The sequence below is a fragment of the Phaenicophaeus curvirostris genome, chromosome 7 (assembly GCF_032191515.1).
Source record: "Phaenicophaeus curvirostris isolate KB17595 chromosome 7, BPBGC_Pcur_1.0, whole genome shotgun sequence".
NCBI lineage: Eukaryota > Metazoa > Chordata > Aves > Cuculiformes > Cuculidae > Phaenicophaeus > Phaenicophaeus curvirostris.
In genome coordinates, this window is record NC_091398.1 from 168822 (window position 1) to 177373 (window position 8552).

The window sequence follows — 8552 nt, forward strand, 5'->3', positions numbered from 1 at the left end:
TAGACCAACTTTACTGACAATAAATGAGCATGACCTTTTTAAAAGTTGAAAACACTTTCTTTTTAGTAATTTTTCCTTTGGTTGCAGCTGAAAACAATATATAAATGCACTAAGAATGACTAGTCTAGCTATGGTTAAAGATTGAGAACACGAGATCCCCTCAGTAACAGACGGTGTGAGCATCATGTGCTCATTTCAGTGACAACAGTAAGCACAATTCAGAAAAAACGGTCTTGCTTTTCCCCACTTGCTTTGAACTCATAATTTTATTCTTGCAAGCTTTCTTCATAATCTGTAAACGCTTCACATGGCCATTTGACAGGGAATTACATCCCTCCAACTACATGTCATTAAAGTTAAGTTAATCTGCTTTGCTTTGAGATTCAAAGTCAATTCATCTGCAGATTAGTTTAACTGCCTCTGAATTCTTCAATCAGAAGAAGCAAGCTGCAGACCTATGGAAGCCTGCAGTGGGAGTAGAACAGAGGAGCTGCTGCCCTACCAGAGCTCCAGAAACCTGCAACCAGGACCCAGATGCTAAATACTTATGACAAGATCCATTCTTACCTGTCAGATCCATGAAGGCCTGTGACCATTCAGCCATCCTGACAGTCAACTAGTCCAGGTATCCTTTTTAGCTGACACTGTCTGGTGCTGGATTACCCCCTTATTCTTTCCTTTAAGCCATACAGGAACACCTACAAAAGAAGAGCTCCTTGAGACTTCCACCTCTCGTGTGAATTTGAACAGGGCTAAACATATTCTGGTCCTCCTTTGTTTAAATATTTAGTTTATTTAGTTGCCTTGGCTCCTCTGAGTCTATCTTGGCTCTGTTCTAAGAGCCAAAATGTTCTTTTCAACATCTAATGTCTTTTTTTTAGAAAGGTTTTTAAAAAGCCACTAAAGTACTCATCAGCAAGTGCTTCATACACTGGCAGCTTACTGCACTATCTCTTCCAGACTAGTTATTCTACAACTCCCCTTGTAGACGCTGTTCCTCCAGAACAAAAGAGGGTTATGTGATTTTATTCTCAATTTGCTTTATTCATGTTGGAACAAAACATTTTAACCATAAATAATTTTTCTGGGATATCCACCCTGGCAAATTTCCAAGCACAGTTGTCCCATCAGTAGCTAATGAGGAAACAAAAATAAGGCTCTGCAAGACTCCAGGGCATATTTTGGGTGTGTAAATCAGCATCCTCTATATTAGGTCCATAAAAAATATTTGTTTAATAATTTGGTGTTGAATATTGTTGTTCTCGTAGAGCTACCACGTGACTCTGTATCTGGTATGGCCCACTATGCAGCAACAGTCAGGGTAGTAAAAATGCACTGTACTAGCTTACCATTTCTCTATAAAAAATCTGGGCTTGCTGAAAGAGAGAGTGAAAGAAAACACTTGCAGAAAGCTTATATTTAAGCCTTCGATAGCTGTATCACTAAAAGTCTGTGTATTTTAGAAATGCACAAAAGCACATAAACCACAACCAGTGTTTGCAAGAGTATCAAAGCAGGATACTTACTCAAGACAATTCCCCAGAAACTTTGGTTTTATTCCTCTGTAACTCCTCCGAGCTCGATATGCTGCAGTGTATCTGACATCAGACTCTTCACCCAGGAGGCAGCTTGCTTGCAGGCAAAGAAACAAACCCACTCTTTTCTCAATCTAGGTCACACTCATTCAATGTGATTTTCTGTAACAACTACCAAATGCATTAATTAACAAGCTTTCAACCATCAAAAAGCTCTAAGCAACCAAATGCACTGAAATTTACAGGATCGCCCTATCTGTGCAATCTTGTGGTACATGATACTTTGTCTTCTGCCAGGCTTCATCCCAATGAGAGGGACTGGTCGTGTGAGAAGCCCGACAGAAACACATCCACCCTGCGCTCTGTGGTGGAACTCAGTGACCCTCATACGGGACAGGCTGCAGAGTTGCTGCTGTTTGTTCGTTATGCTGCTGTGGTCTCCATCAGAAGTGGTTTGTCAGCACGTGAAATATCAGGCTCTAAATCAAATGGCAATTAAACAAATGTTACAGATGAAACTCAATTTCCATCGCTCCAGGAGAAATACAGTAACTAAACTCCCCTCTAAGAAACTAATCCATTTAATCTCTTTTAGCAAAGTTATTTATTACATGTCATTTTCCAAATGTTGAGGAAATAGTGAAGGAAAGAATTGTTTACTTTTAGAAGTTATTCACTAAAACATGATTCTGCCTTTAGAGGAGGTTGCTGCTTTTAAGAGGGTAAGATAAAATATGGAATACAAAATCAAAATGCCTAAGACTCATAAAAAAATACAGAACCCAAAATTCAAAATTTTGAAATGCTAACATTTCCTGTATTCCCTTCTCTCTAGTTTTTTGTCATACAGCAAACATACCCTGGTTTTATTTTTCCCTGACATTTTCCTGTTGTCAACATATAGTATCATTTTAGACTCAGTAGATTAAAGCTACTGTCATCATACATGCTTTAATTGTTGGTGCAGGCCCCTAATTTCAAATCTCTGATTGCTGCGGTTTATCTTAGAAACAGCACAGTCCTATCTACTGTTCAGACCTGCTCTAGATGCAGGCTCCTGCTTTCCTATCAACTGTTTTCTTCAGGTTCTAGAGCAATCTTTTACAGGCTCTGGATAGACTTTTTCCTAAGCTCTTTCAAACACACTATTTAAGCTTATGATGATTTTGTGACAGTGGGTTGGATGAGCTCTAAAGAATTACGTCATAGTAATATTCCTGCCACAGCTTTGGCCCCTGGTGCCCTTAACAAAGCCAACTGTTCTCCCACAACACCGGCTTCTCAGCAGTGAAACCACATTATCAGTGGTTCCGTGCCTTTCCACTGACACCCCAGATATAACAAGGCACATCTACTGTGTCTGTTAACACAGAGTAGGCATCCTCTCTCATTTCAGCTGAAAAATAGCCAGGGCACACCTAATAGTTTTTCTCACGTATTTTAATATTATGTAGCACTCAGACTTGCAATTAAGCAAGTTATTTAAAAGCATCTGATTTCTGGTACTGAGGAAGATCCGTACCTCCTCAATGACTTTAAACAAACACCTCCCCCAGTTTATACAGTCCTCTTAATCCCATAACAGTTAACATATATCATGATATGTACATAACACCTTTCAAGAGATAACAGCAAACATCTTTAATAACATTTCAAAGTATCTCGCTTCAGTTTGAGGCTCTACCAAAAAAATCTAGAACATAGCATTCATACTATAGGCTAAAAAAGACAACTGTCGTTTTGGTTTATGTCTTCTGATGTCACTCAAAGCAAACGTGCTTTGGGGTTTGTGCTTTTAGCCAGTGCACCCAAATCCTTGAAATACTTCATGTTTATACTCAGTTTGGAAATTGTGCTTTTGTGTCTACAACACTCATTTGTCTGCTCTTGGAAAGAAGAAGAATATGCCAGGATAATTTTCGCAATTGAATTTTTTCATTTCAGAGGGTTTCGAGCAACTTGGCCCTTCCACGACTCCAGACTTTTTTCCCCAGCTCAACCCAATTAGAGTATGAATATTTTGTTTATCTGATCACAATAGCAATAATATTTGTTAGCGTCTGTGATGCACAAGTTGCAAAACCCGAGTTTCGCTTACAGCAGGACTGTGCCGGTGTTCTTGGAAAAGTCTCCAAACAGCTGAAGTTTACACTTGTCGTCCCAGTAACATAACCACTCAGACTAAGTCCTTGGTCCAGCTCTAATCCCATCGCAAAGACTGCTGATTCATGCAGCTATGTTAGGCAAAAGCATCCCCATAAAGGCACCCTTCCAAAGGAATCAATAAGCTCTGTCAGATGCAGCAGGCAGGACGCTTAATGTGACCGACTTAGAAAACTTTGTGCACTCACCTCTTTCCCAGGATTATTACATCCAGTATCATAAATTACGCAGTCATTTAACTATAGGCTGACATTCCCATTTCTTTCCAATGCTGTTTGAGCCTCCATGTGACCTCCCATTTCCTCTTCTAGAGTTCTAACTAAATCTCTGTACTGTTACATTTGTCTTCTGTTCAGCAACTTCTCCGAAGCGCTGAGAAGTCCTCAGACTGCAGCCTGCTGTAAGAGAGTCTAAAAGGGCACAAGTTCATACTCTGCCTGTATCTTAAGCTTAGTCCAGAAAAGTACCAACTGTTGGAAAAATACCTGATTTATCTATCTTTCAAATTATAGTTTTCTGAAGAAATGAAAATATTCCCTTTCATGCTGTTTGCAGACGTGAGGTAGCTGTATGCTGAAGCCATGCATAATACTTAAAGTGGAGTGGAATCAAAAAGAAAATACAGATGAATTTTACACCATTTTTTTCAACCCATAGTACGGATAATTATTATTTTCTAAATTTAGACGTGTGAAGTAAATAAAGTCAAAGCTCTGTGTGCGTGCATGTGTGTGTTTGTGAATATTGCTCTTAGCCATCAGAATATTTCTCCAAATACTGATTTCCTCTTAAGACAGACACTTGTGCTGCCTGGCATGTTTTTTGTAAATTTACTCTTATAAGTCTGTTTTCCGCTCACTGACAGCTAGAGAGTGTGAACCTTGAACTGTGAATTGCTTTGAACGTTCTCCAATTTTTATCATTATTTCTGTTCTTTGAAATGTATTAACAACAATCTTCAGAGGACACACTGCAATTTCAGCAATCCAGATTCAATATTTGACAAAAAGAAACAGCTGCCCTGGGGACAATATGGTCCCTAAGCTAGAGATGGTCTGATTGCTTGTCAAGACCATCAGGAATAAAGGATACAATGCCCAGGGGCTGGAGGAGTCTCCTCCAAAGAGATTACTGTACTACTTTGCCTGGAAATAGTATCATTGCCTACAATGCACTGATGTATTTTACGTGCTCTTAGAATTTTTCAGTGTTCTCCCTGCCACCCCGATGACAGATAAACCTCCTAGGGTGAATCGTGCTGTATGTAACATAATGAGTTACTGAAGATAAGAAGCTGCAAATAAATGTTTTTCTTACATTGAGTTCATATGCATTTTGTTGGAAATGTTAGAAAAAGGAGTATTTGATAATTGAATTACTGTGCTTCCTCTACTGAAGTCACTTCCTGATAAGCAGCCAAACAAATTTTCTAAAATAAATAAATGAGAGAGCTTGAATAACCCAGTCATCTTGGCTGGTCACGACTGGTGCAATATTATTCTGGCCAAGACAACTTATGTTATGACTTTACTCCTAAACAGAATGTACAAGTCAACTGAAAGTATTATGAATTTAACGTAGCATTCAGATTTCTACGTTCAAAGAGGTAAAACCATTTACAGCAAACCACTGTCAAAGATATTAACACCACATTCTACCTCAACCCTTGGTTTTATTTTCCTCCCCAAAGAGAAGTCCTGCTCAGTTTTCGCAGATAATAAAATGTATTTTCATAAATTATGTTTAAAGTATATGTAAGAAGCCCCAAGAAACTGCAGCTTCCACCTGAGACTCACAATGAAATAAACGCAAGACTATTCCTACAGAATTTAAAAAGTGGATTAAATTATATCTACAGAATATAAAGCTAACTAGTGCTGAATGTGCTTGTCAGATGTTTTCATACATCTGAAATCAAAGAGAGCATGCAAACTCCAAACATCTCCAAAAGCTTTTTGAATGTTCTACTAAATCCATTCCTGATGTTTTATCAGAAGTAGTTTCCATCCTCAAGAATTGCCTTTCATGTTCTGTGATCTTGTCAGTGAACCTTTGCAGTCATGCTTTGTCTTCTATAGGAAACCAAGCCAGGGAAAGTAGCTTTCTTTTCTTCACTTTTACAGTAACTACTTTTTCAATATTATGACCTTAATTCAAAACATTTTGTTGCATTTTAAAAACACTCACTGAATTCAGAGCAATAAGCTTGAAAGGCTTCTGAAAAGTTCTGCTAACTAGTTTCTGTTTCTGGATATCAGAGTTCTTAGATAAGTAAATAGGTTTGATAATTAATCCAATGTGTAAAAGCTAGCAATCCTTTATGGGAGCATTCTTAAATCAGCTTAAACACGTCTATGCTATTGGAGATGGAAGACTCCCAAAGTGAAAGTAATAAAGACTGGCAAATGTTCTTTACCAAATCTGCCATCCTCCTGGCCCTCCACTACTGAAGAAAGGCATAGTGACACGTTTCCTGCCTAAGCAGATTTGAAAGAATTCTAGAGCACAAAAAATGAAAGCATTCCACAACTAAGTTCACGCTTTAAAGAAGAGGAGCACTTAACACTACTGCACAGCCAAGTGACCATGCTTAAATGCATTACCTTCTCACCTAAATTTTAGACCACACTAAGACACTTACGCAAACCCTACGAATTTAATTGATTTAGACTTCAAAGCAGACAATTTAGATAGATAAAAAGTGCAGACTCTATTCCAAATTTTAAATTATTTTTCAGTTTGGTTCAAAGTACAGGGTGTAAATTTCTGTTTATAGAATGCAGTTTAACCTATGACATCATTACTAGTCCAGAACACCACTCTGTCACTCTGTTTACCGTGGCTAAGAAAAAGAACCAACCCAACAACTATATAAACATCCAATGGCAACTTTCACAACAACACCTACCTGCCATATCTGAATTACTCTGCGACTACTTCTAGAGATTTATTATACACACGTGCCTGAAAGAAACAATAATTGCCAGGTAATACTGCGCAATATGTAATAATAACTGAGCATTGCTTCTATTTTCTCCTTCCTCCTTTCCTTCACCATCTTATTTCCTAGGGCAAAAGTTCACAAACACAGGACTGTCCCATCTGTTTGCAAGATGACTGTTGCCGCTGAGGCTCTCAGCAACTTCAGTTTACAAATATTTGGCTGCAATAGGAGATGATGTGCTTTTTATTGTTAGGGTTTTTTTCACCCAGAAAGAACTCTCGCACTAAACTGTTATTAACTCCACCTTAAGAGTCATAATCAGTGCTCCAATGAGCAGATTGTTATTTTTTTACTACGATTTATTTGTATTCTGTAATATTCAAAACTCCATAAAGGATTAGAGCTACATGCTGCAGAAATCTGGAGAGACACTACCTTTACACTGGAGCATTTACAGTTTTTATCAGAAAACAAATAAACAAAAAAAAAAAACCCAAAACAAGTAAAAACAATCTCCCCTCTCCCGTACGTCTGTTGAGCCAACTATATTGAAAACCAGTGTCACGTGAGCTTGAGAAAGAAAGAACTGAGAAGAAAAATACTGTCTGCCTGGTTGGTGTAGTGAAAGGTCTTACTGGCAACATTCTGCACAAAGTGAACTAGGGTGATTGCTAGAGGAATCTGGATATAGTTCGTGCACCCAGGACCAGCCCAATGGAGCAGCACTGTGTGATGGTGAGCTACTTTAACTAGAGAGTCAAAGACTCATCTCAGAATGGTAAACACTCAGTTTTTGAATTTCATAATGGAACATGAGGATATTTAAGAACATACATTGTTCATTTCTTCCACATTTAGTGGAAACAATTTGGTGCAGAAATTATCCCAGTGTTTATAAACACCAGGATATGAATCACACCAAAATAGCTTCTTAGTATACAATGTCAGTGCAAAAATAGGTTGCTCTGAAATGTTCAGGAAAGTGCCTTTAAAAGCTCTGGATTAAATTTACTGACCAGCTGACCTTACCAACTGGCACGTTGTGACAGCCCCGAGTTTGTGCCTTTACATCAACCCTGTTGTATTTGCATGATTCCGAAGTATTTGCGCCTAAATATGTGTAGTGCTCAAGAGAGAGCACTATCATAAGAGAACAAAAATAAGCATGGACTATTTCTGTCAAAGAATGACGAAGAACCATGCACATAATCACTTTCAAACTTGTGTCCCTTGCTGTAACCTTGTCGTGGATTGAATTGCTGGACATTCATGGGCTCTTAGTGACTTTATGAGAAACTCACCAAGTTACCCAAAGGAAAAATAAAGCTTTACGTGCCCATTTTTTTTTTTTTTTGACAAAAGGCAGTTGAATTTACTAAATGGATATTTTAGCAACTGAATTGCAGATTTTTAAAGGTCAAGCACTTTTGGTGAATGCTTCCTGAGATACACATCGAATTAAACAGAAGTCAAAGTGAATTTTCATTTGCTGTCCTACTTAAACAGGAAAATAGAACTTTATATGATATCACTTATGTCTTTGAAAATTTAACCTGGAGCAGTTTGATGTGGTAATGGAATTCTGCTCTATCGGCCACTACCTGTATTTCAGAAAGCATCAAGCCCAAGCTTCTATTGCCACTCATTCAGGGCATCTGAGATTGATCTTCCATCATCTGACAGTTCCCTAGTGATTCTTCAAAAATCATTTAGAAATGTGCTTGATGTCAAACACTAAACCAAGTGGAAGCCAGCTGTGGAGAAAAACAGCAGGCAGGAGGGCTGTGAAAAAAACATATTGCTTTACTCTTTGCTTTAAAAACAGAACTGCTATATTAATAGTGTGCACTTCTCAAGCTTTGCAAGTTAACTTACTCCTTGTCAAAAGCAATTCTATTTTGTTCAGTCCT